Source organism: Schistocerca nitens, chromosome 4 (genome assembly GCF_023898315.1).
Source record: "Schistocerca nitens isolate TAMUIC-IGC-003100 chromosome 4, iqSchNite1.1, whole genome shotgun sequence".
NCBI lineage: Eukaryota > Metazoa > Arthropoda > Insecta > Orthoptera > Acrididae > Schistocerca > Schistocerca nitens.
Window position 1 is genome coordinate 860,777,470 of NC_064617.1, and position 10,146 is coordinate 860,787,615.

The 10,146-nt window shown below is 45.7% G+C and overlaps 4 non-coding genes across 4 annotated transcripts; 2 read left to right on the forward strand and 2 right to left on the reverse strand.

Moving 5' to 3' along the window:
- Positions 1-505: 505 nt before the first annotated feature.
- On the forward strand, positions 506-581 carry Trnam-cau (transfer RNA methionine (anticodon CAU)). The gene has a single exon. It is a non-coding gene; the product is annotated as a tRNA-Met (tRNA).
- A 6,659-nt stretch (positions 582-7,240) lies between these two features.
- Trnak-uuu (transfer RNA lysine (anticodon UUU)) lies at positions 7,241-7,313 on the forward strand. The gene has a single exon. It is a non-coding gene; the product is annotated as a tRNA-Lys (tRNA).
- Positions 7,314-9,137: 1,824 nt separating this feature from the next.
- On the reverse strand, positions 9,138-9,210 carry Trnak-uuu (transfer RNA lysine (anticodon UUU)). Its single transcript has one exon. It is a non-coding gene; the product is annotated as a tRNA-Lys (tRNA).
- Positions 9,211-9,865: 655 nt separating this feature from the next.
- On the reverse strand, positions 9,866-9,941 carry Trnam-cau (transfer RNA methionine (anticodon CAU)). Its single transcript has one exon. It is a non-coding gene; the product is annotated as a tRNA-Met (tRNA).
- Between the last annotated feature and the right edge of the window lie 205 nt (positions 9,942-10,146).

Genomic DNA, 10,146 nt, shown 5'->3' on the forward strand with positions numbered 1-10,146 from the left:
TTTAGGTGCCCATTCGACCGAGCGGTGCGAAATGTGTGTAGTGAGATTTTCGTTTCCTCGATGCGTATTAACAGGAACAGTAAAAAACGAAGAATAACCAGGACTGCAGAAGCGATAGCACCGCGCAGGTCTGTGTTGGTTGCTACCGCCGTGCGGAAGCGTTGCCCGGTCCCTCCTGGAATACGCATCATTCTTCGTGATTTTCTGTCCCTGATGTCCACCCCGGGTAGCTGAGAGGTCGGCGCGACAGAATGTCAATCCTAAGGGCCCGGGTTCGATTCCCGGCTGCATCGGAGGTTTTCTCCACTCAGGGACTGGGTGTTGTGTTGTCCTAATCATCATCACTTCATCCCCATCGACGCGCAAGTCGCCAAAGTGGCATCAAATCGAAAGACTTGCACCCGGCGAACGGTCTACCCGACGGGAGGCCCTAGTCAGAGAGCGCAAACTGTCTATCTCTAATATGCGAGACTTACCAAGTTTCCTGGAACGTTGCTTGCACCGTGCCTCGGTAGCGCAGTAGGTAGCGCGTAAGTCTCATAATCTTAATAAGGTCGTGAGTTCGATCCTCACCCGGGGCATTTAATTTGCTGTACATCACGGCTGAATTAACGGTGTTGCTGTTGCTAGGGAACGAACTTAATTGTCATTCGTTATCCACAAGGAGTCTACGCTCAGCGTCAAAATGTTTATTTCCAATTATGACAACGTACAACTTTGATCTTTCTCTTAACCTGTTATGAGTAAAATAACGAATAGTCAATTTCGAGCTGTGCGCAAATATGCTGGCAAACAGAGAACAGCAGTGAGTCCAGGTTCAGCACGAAATACGAGAGGAGACGGAGTGAATCTCACCTAATAGCGCAAATCCGGTGTGGTCTAGTGGCAGTTCGCCGGCGGACGGCGTGGAGGTAGGACGTAGTGTGGTGTGCGCTGCGCCGTCTGTGCTTCCGCGTGGTAAGTCTTGCGCTTGCTGCGGCTTAAAACTCTGTTTATAGAACGCTTCGAGAAGTAATGAGTAGCATGCAGTGATGGCTCAACCAAGTCGAAAAGATACGTTGAAACTTACCTTTGATCCTCGATATGCCAGACCCAAGTCGTTTGAAGTAGAAAATTGGTTAGAAGAAGATGTGAAGCTCTCCTTTAATGATGTAATTGGGATCCACCTGTCGATTGTAGCTTGTGTCGTGTTTGTTAAAATGCGTAGTTCCGAGTTGTGCGAGAAAATAGTTGAGTCTTCCGGAGGTGTCATGAAATTTAAGCACTCAGATGGAAACGTTGGTGAAGTCACCGTTGCACATGCTAGTTTTGGCATTCGCACAATTCGAATCTTCGAGTTACCTTTTGAGATTACAACAGACCAAATTAATGCTGTAATTTCACCCTTCGGGAAAGTGCTCAGCAACTTTGCCGAGAAATGGTCAAGCGCGCATAAATTCCCAGTACTAAATGGCGTACGGCAGCTTCGTGTAGAGTTACAAAAGCACATCCCGTCGTACATCAATGTCTGCGGATATAGAGGGATTGTAATTTATGATGACCAACCGCGAACCTGTGCCGCCTGTAACAAGCCTGGGCACGTTCGCGCAGAATGTATACAGCGGCGCGTTGCACAGCTGCCGGCCGGCGAGGCCGCCAGGCCACAGGCGATGACAACACTGCCAGGAACCTACGCCGCCGTGGCACGCGAACGGCCGCCTGTCTCCTCAGCCCCTGAATCGTGTGAAACTACAAATTCTCCAAACACTGAAATTCCGATGGACGTCAGTGCCGTCATAGCTGACGACCTACAAGAGTCCCGCCAATCTACGGAAACAGTTGAAGTTCCACCGACACAGGCACCTGCAATTGTAAAGGCAGCGGATCCGCCGGAAGCTGAAGACCGACACACCTTGCAGGAAAGCGACACTAACTTGGATACTGAAGAAAGTCCGTCGAGAGGCAATTCTCCGAAGAAAAATAAGAAACGCCGGCTGTCGCGCAAAGGTGCAGAGGAGACAGCTCCCACACTCCGACAAAAAGCGAAGGAAATAGGTAGTACCTTAAGCCAACAGATCTGTAGCAACACGAAAGCGACACCAGTTTCTGTGGAGCGTTCCCCTTCTGCGCTGGAAAAACGAGACGTCCAAGGAAAGCCAACAAAGAAAGCATCCAACCACCCTCAAGAAACGAGTCACTCTCATGAAGCTTCACTCGTCCCACCCACGACGACAACCTCAACCAGCTGGGCAGACGAAAGCGACCATAACAATGCCGACGCTGAAATGACAGGAGTTTCAGAAACTCAGACAGACTGTAAGCTAGCCCCACAGGTGGCTGATTTCTTCAACGACGAAGTCTCCGCAAACGAACATTCTAAAGACCAAGGACACACCGCTGAAACATTTGCTACCGGTGAATATTATTAAGATGCGTTTTAAAGCTGACGTTTGCGAGACAAAACAGAAGAATGTTTTTTAAAGTTAGATCAAGTAGAACGACGAATGTCTGACATACAAGCATACAAAATCGCGACAGTAAACCTTAATAAGATTCATAGTTCCTTTAAACTACAGAACTTAAAAGATTTTATATATGCTTCTGACAGTGACATTATACTTTTACAAGAAGTGACAGACATTGAGCTTGGTAACGTACCTGGCTTCAACGCCATTACAAACCCAGGGCATGGAGCGGAAATGGGCACGGCTCTGCTCACAAAGGAGGGCATAGTAGTCCAAGATGTAGTAAAACTACCTAACAGTAAAGGCATAGCGGCCACAATAAACAAAATACGACTCATTAACGTGTATGCCCCTTCAGGATCCAGTAACAGGCACAGCAGAACGGAGTTCTTTAAAGAAGAAATTGTCCCACTATTTGGAACTCGATATGAACACCTTATCCTAGGAGGAGATTTTAATTGTGTTTTGCATGCCAAAGACCAAACTCCCAATTTCAACAAGTGTACTGAACTGGAACGTATAGTTAATGACTTAAGACTAATAGACTCATGGGAACATATGCACGGTGCAGCCCCTGGCTTCACCCACGCCACAAGTCACTCGGCGAGCCGTCTCGACAGGATATATGTAACGCACAATTTGAAACACCTCATTTTGCAGTCCGAAGTATGGCCTACCGTTTTTTCAGATCATGCTGCATACATATGCACAATCAATCTGATAAAACAAGGGACATTCAGAGGTAGAGGCACATGGAAGCTCAATGTGTCACATCTGGAAGACCATGCTTGTCGCCGGCCGAAGTGGCCGTGCGGTTAAAGGCGCTGCAGTCTGGAACCGCAGGACCGCTACGGTCGCAGGTTCGAATCCTGCCTCGGGCATGGATGTTTGTGATGTCCTTAGGTTAGTTAGGTTTAACTAGTTCTAAGTTCTAGGGGACTAATGACCTCAGCAGTTGAGTCCCATAGTGCTCAGAGCCATTTGAACCATTGAACCATGCTTGTCAGGAGGCATTTCACAAGGAATGGAGAGAGTGTGAAAGCAAATTTAGCTCGTACAACTCTGGCACTGACTGGTAGCTGAAACATGCCAAACCTAAAATACGGAGGTTTTTCATAAACTACTCCAAAGACAAAAATTTTTGGTACAAATCAACTATAGAATTTTACTTTCAGTGTCTAAGGGATTTGTACAAGTGCGATGCAACAGTTGTGGACAACTACGAAAGAATTAACAAAATTAAAGCAAAAATCTTAGCACTACGGCGTAAACAACTGGAAGGCTACCAAATAAGGTCGCGTGCCCAGAACATAGCCCAGCACGAGGTCACTTCCATTTATCATGTCATTCGTGAAAGCAAAAGGGCGTCTCGCAAGATATTATCTGAAATAACAACTGATGATGGAAGGAAGCTGACGAAGCATAGAGAGATTAAAGAGGCAATCGTACAGCATTTTGAATCCTTAATGTCTAGACAGCCGGTTGACGAACAGCTTCAAGACGAGTTAATGATTAACCTCCAGGGCAAAGTATGCCACGCGGAAGCACAAACTCTCATCTCGGAAGTGACTGAAGAAGACGTCGAAGAAGCTATATATGAAAGCACGAAAAATAAGGCTCCAGGGGCAGATGGAATTCCGGCAGAATTTTATCGCAGATTCAGTGGCCTCGTAAAAGGCAAGTTTACTCTCATCTGCAACGAACTGCTAAACCCTGAAAATGACATCCCGAAAGAATTTCGTGAGGGACTCGTAGTGCTAGTGCCAAAAACTACCAATACGAAGTCTGTAAGCGCTCTGAGGCCAATTACGCTTTTAAACAGCGATTACAAAATCTTTGGCCGCATCCTCGCTCGCAGGCTGAAAAGCACAATGACCAGCGTCACTGGCCCTTATCAAACAAGTGTGGGCAAAGACAGAAGAATTCTCCAGACCCTCTGTGATTACAGGGCCGGCCGAAGTGGCCGCGCGGTTCTGGCGCTGCAGTCTGGAACCGCGAGACCACTACGGTCGCAGGTTCGAATCCTGCCTCGGGCATGGATGTGTGTGATGTCCTTAGGTTAGTTAGGTTTAACTAGTTCTAAGTTCTAGGGGACTAATGACCTCAGCAGTTGAGTCCCATAGTGCTCAGAGCCATTTATGATTACAGGGACCTAATCTCAACGGCCGACGTCTGCAAAATAAAATGTGCACTCATCTCACTCGACTTTGACAAAGCCTTCGACAGAGTTAACCATAGTTTTCTCCTTCGCACCATGGGCGCAATGGGCTTCCCACCTAGATTCATTGCGGTAGTAAGCAATACATTAAGAAACAACTCAGCCAGATTTGTCATCAATGGACACATCTGCCGCCCGATTGACGTCACCAGCTCCATTAGGCAAGGGTGTCCAATGTCAATGACACTCTTCGACATCGCCATCGAGCCCCTGCTTGCCTCCCTTATGAAACATCTACAGGGACTACAAATACACGGAGAAAAGATCGTGTGCAAGGCATACGCTGATGGTGTTGGCTTCCTAATCGTGAATGGCGCTGAAGTACAGAGCGCACTACGAATAGTAACACAATATGAACAGGCATCTGGTGCAAAACTTAATAGAACAAAGTCGGGGATTTTCAACATCGGCCGTGGAATTGGGACGCAAACGCAGGATCTGTTACGCGAGCTTGTAACCATGAAATGTCTCGGCATAGATTTTAAAAGAAATATCAAGCACACTATTGCTGCGAATTATCGAAAATTACTTAACAGCATACGCGCCTCTGTACAAGCACATAGTATTAGGAAACTCGATGAACTTCAAAAAGTAACAGTGGCAAATGTATACATCACATCCAAAGTTAATTATGTAGCACAAGTTCTGCCACCACCAGCGACTTTGTTGAAAAGCATCGCATCTGCACTAGGACACTTTGTGAGCCGCGGACGTATTTTCAAAGTCAAATATGACATTCTGATGCTCCCTACGAAATGTGGTGGGTTAAATCTTACCGATGTCAGCAAAAAAGCGCAAGCCTTATACCTTGCTACCACATACAAACAATGGAAAGAGCCAAGTGGTACCCTTGCTGCACATTTGTTAAACGAAATAGCTCCTGCTGACGTCAGTGCACCTATAAATGTCCAACACATACCCAACGGACTATACCACTTGAAATACTTTTTCGTAGAATACAGCTATATACAGGCAAGGATTCCTGGAAAAGACATCATGAAAGTAAAAGAACTTTATAATAACTTGAAGAAAGACAAACCCAGAAACGACGTAGAACAAAAGTATCCTTGTTATAACTGGGAAATAATATGGGAAAATATTCACTGCCGGAACTTGCCAACGTATGTCAAATCGACCTGGTACTTTGCTGTAAACAGAAAAATTACGACGAACTCTAAACTTCACTCTATTCGATTGGCCGAGTCACCGCTGTGTCCATTATGTAAAACACAAGATACCGAAGAGCATAGATTGCTGTGTGACAGGGTAAAAGAAATATGGCTCTACATAAGACAAAAGATAGCGAGCGTCAGCAGAACTACGCCCAATGCCGTTACGACTGCTGAATTTTTAAACCCTGACGGTATACCTTACCCTAAAACAAAACGAAATGCAATTAACTGGTTGAAAGGCCAAACGATGCATTACGTCCTAACAAAAGACTCAAGCAATAGGGAGGACTTCTGGGTATACCTTACAACTGAGCACCACAAGTTGATGTGTACTAAAAAATACAAAGAAAATTACGCAAACTTTTTAACTAAAACAATCCTGTAACCAATAGAAATGCGTAATTTACATTGCACATCCAAGCATTTCGTACATTAGACGAATGATTTTTGGTTAAAGTTTGTACTTCACGTAGCAGGAGGAAGATTTCCAACAGAAAGTAGTCAGAGAAGATCATCAGTATAGACCAATTAAGCCTATGTGTATCTATTACTTTGGTTTCGGGGAAACACAGTGATGAAACTGGTATACACCATTTATTTAGTTTCTGTCTTTCTTTCCTTTTCTTTTCACAAGAAGACACATTTATGTTAATGAAGTGTAAAATCGAGCAGAAGAAGCCTATTTTACTTCATTACCTTCTGAAAAAGGAAATTATACTTATCAGCAATAATGAGTTTGCTTCTTTCCGTTTCTCCACGCACAGCGAACGAAATTTACAGATGCAGTTACATTTCCACAACAATTCTGAGACTGCCTTCTCAATGGAATTTACATTTATTTTTATTCAAGCCATGTTGCATACAAAGTCAACAGAAGGGGCATACTTCGTTCGTCGTTCAGAAGAAGCGCGTTTCCACATCATCAAGTTACATTCATTCTTAAAGGCGGAGAAGCCGGGCCGAGAAGGCAACACTTGGCGAGCGTAAAGGATGGGTTGAAGGGGAGGAAGGAGACACCCCCCCCCCCCAAAAAAAAAAAAAAAAAAAAAAAGGTGGCTAGGATACCTTTCTTTCGCCCAGGAGGCCCGGGTTCTATTCCCGGTACCGGAACGGAAGTTTTTACTCACACAACGCTCCATGTTTTGGCCTTCCAACGTTCGTTTTTCACCCTCCTTGCGGAGCTTCAACCGAACGTAATCGGGGAAAACAGGCACATGATGCAATTACTGTCAGCTCCGGGATAAAGGGAGAGGAGGTGCTGGTCCGCTGTTGGGCTGCTACCAGCGTCAGTGGGAAGTCGGTGAAGTCGCCAGTTGCGCCAGAAGCCAGATATTACCGTAGTACGCCTACACACGCGTTCCAGTTATTCACGTTGCTTGCAGCCGCTCCATCCGCAAGAAGCGTGGGCCCGGATAGCTCAGTCGGTAGAGCATTAGGCTTTTAACCTAAGGGTCCAGGGTTCGAGTCCCTGTCCGGGTCTTCTTCTCGCCGACGTATGATCCGGTATCTCAACGGCAAGAATATAGTATGCAGTGGACAGCACGTTGTGCCACATTATTTAGCGTACACGTTTCCTTGGCGGCACATCCGCTAAATTATTTACCTTAATCTCTACATGCCCTGAGAACCAGTACATTGACACCTGCACCAGACTCTATAGGTGGAGGAGGGGCATATTTGTTTGCTGGGTCCAAGCGTCGTAAATTTATAGGACTCTGGGAGTCCGTACAGACTACGAATTCATTAGCACGACCACGGGCAATCTGTTTCAGTACCCTTAAGAAACAATGCAGTTTTGTGTTAAATACAGGAATTTCGTTTGGTAAACATCTTGAGGGCACGCTCGGGGAGAACTACTGAGCAGCCAAGCGATATCCCTTGCTTAGATCCATCTGGAATACATTTGCGTTGCTCTGTTCAAATCTAATGAAACATTTAAAAACACAAATTATTTTGGATCTCTTCAGTAGCCGAGGTGGCAGTTGAATCCCAACATGGGTTAGATCTGGTATTTGCCCAACTCCAAGTGTCACTAAGTAATGGTTTGCACGGATGCTGAAGAGCCTCGTGGTCGGCGGACGACTGTTAAATAGGCTGCTGATTCTTTCGCACTTTAGTCGAAAATAACTTTGGAACGTTGCCAGCCATTTTAATTCGCACAGAACCTCAGAAGTATTGGAACTTCAAGAACATTCTTACTTTCATGAGTCTGAAAAATTTAAGGTGAAATAAGAAGGCGTTCGAGTTATCCTTGAAACTGTTGTTGCAACAAAAATTCGATGGTACTGGGATAGTCGAGTTTCGTTTATTAGTACTACTTACTAGGGATCCTCCCCATCGACCTATTACCTTGCGATCAAATGTTTTCGGTTCCCATTGGAGAGGCACGTCCTTTCGTCTACTAATCGCACGGTTTTGCGGTAAACACAGTCACTAAACTTATTACAGTAAACAGAGACGTCAATGAACGACGGACGGACAGATAATAACCGTCTGAAAATAAAAAAATTAAAATTTTCGCTCGAGGGAAGACTTGAACCAATGACCTTCTTATTTCACCTTAAATTTTTCAGACTCATGAAAGTAAGAATGTTCTTGAAGTTCCAATACTTCTGAGGTTCTGTGCGAATTAAAATGGCTGGCAACGTTCCAAAGTTATTTTCGACTAAAGTGCGAAAGAATCAGCAGCCTATTTAACAGTCGTCCGCCGACCACGAGGCTCTTCAGCATCCGTGCAAACCATTACTTAGTGACACTTGGAGTTGGGCAAATACCAGATCTAACCCATGTTGGGATTCAACTGCCACCTCGGCTACTGAAGAGATCCAAAATAATTTGTGTTTTTAAATGTTTCATTAGATTTGAACTGAGCAACGCAAATGTATTCCAGATGGATCTAAGCAAGGGAAATCTCTTGGCTGCTCAGTAGTTCTCCCCGAGCGTGCCCTCAAGATGTTTACCAAACGAAATTCCTATATTTAACACAAAACTGCATTGTTTCTTAAGGGTACTGAAACAGATTGCCCGTGGTCGTGCTAATGAATTCGTAGTCTGTACGGACTCCCAGAGTCCTATAAATTTACGACGCTTGGACCCAGCAAACAAATATGCCCCTCCTCCACCTATAGAGTCTGGTGCAGGTGTCAATGTACTGGTTCTCAGGGCATGTAGAGATTAAGGTAAATAATTTAGCGGATGTGCCGCCAAGGAAACGTGTACGCTAAATAATGTGGCACAACGTGCTGTCCACTGCATACTATATTCTTGCTGTTGAGATACCGGATCATACGTCGGCGAGAAGAAGACCCGGACAGGGACTCGAACCCTGGACCCTTAGGTTAAAAGCCTAATGCTCTACCGACTGAGCTATCCGGGCCCACGCTTCTTGCGGATGGAGCGGCTGCAAGCAACGTGAATAACTGGAACGCGTGTGTAGGCGTACTACGGTAATATCTGGCTTCTGGCACAACTGGCGACTTCACCGACTTCCCACTGACGCTGGTAGCAGCCCAACAGCGGACCAGCACCTCCTCTCCCTTTATCCCGGAGCTGACAGTAATTGCATCATGTGCCTGTTTTCCCCGATTACGTTCGGTTGAAGCTCCGCAAGGAGGGTGAAAAACGAACGTTGGAAGGCCAAAACATGGAGCGTTGTGTGAGTAAAAACTTCCGTTCCGGTACCGGGAATCGAACCCGGGCCTCCTAGGCGAAAGAAAGGTATCCTAGCCACTAGACCACACCGGATTTGCGCTATTAGGTGAGATTCACTCCGTCTCCTCTCGTATTTCGTGCTGAAGCTGGACTCACTGCTGTTCTCTGTTTGCCAGCATATTTGCGCACAGCTCGAAATTGACTATTCGTTATTTTACTCATAACAGGTTAAGAGAAAGATCAAAGTTGTACGTTGTCATAATTGGAAATAAACATTTTGACGCTGAGCGTAGACTCCTTGTGGATAACGAATGACAATTAAGTTCGTTCCCTAGCAACAGCAACACCGTTAATTCAGCCGTGATGTACAGCAAATTAAATGCCCCGGGTGAGGATCGAACTCACGACCTTATTAAGATTATGAGACTTACGCGCTACCTACTGCGCTACCGAGGCACGGTGCAAGCAACGTTCCAGGAAACTTGGTAAGTCTCGCATATTAGAGATAGACAGTTTGCGCTCTCTGACTAGGGCCTCCCGTCGGGTAGACCGTTCGCCGGGTGCAAGTCTTTCGATTTGATGCCACTTTGGCGACTTGCGCGTCGATGGGGATGAAGTGATGATGATTAGGACAACACAACACCCAGTCCCTGAGTGGAGA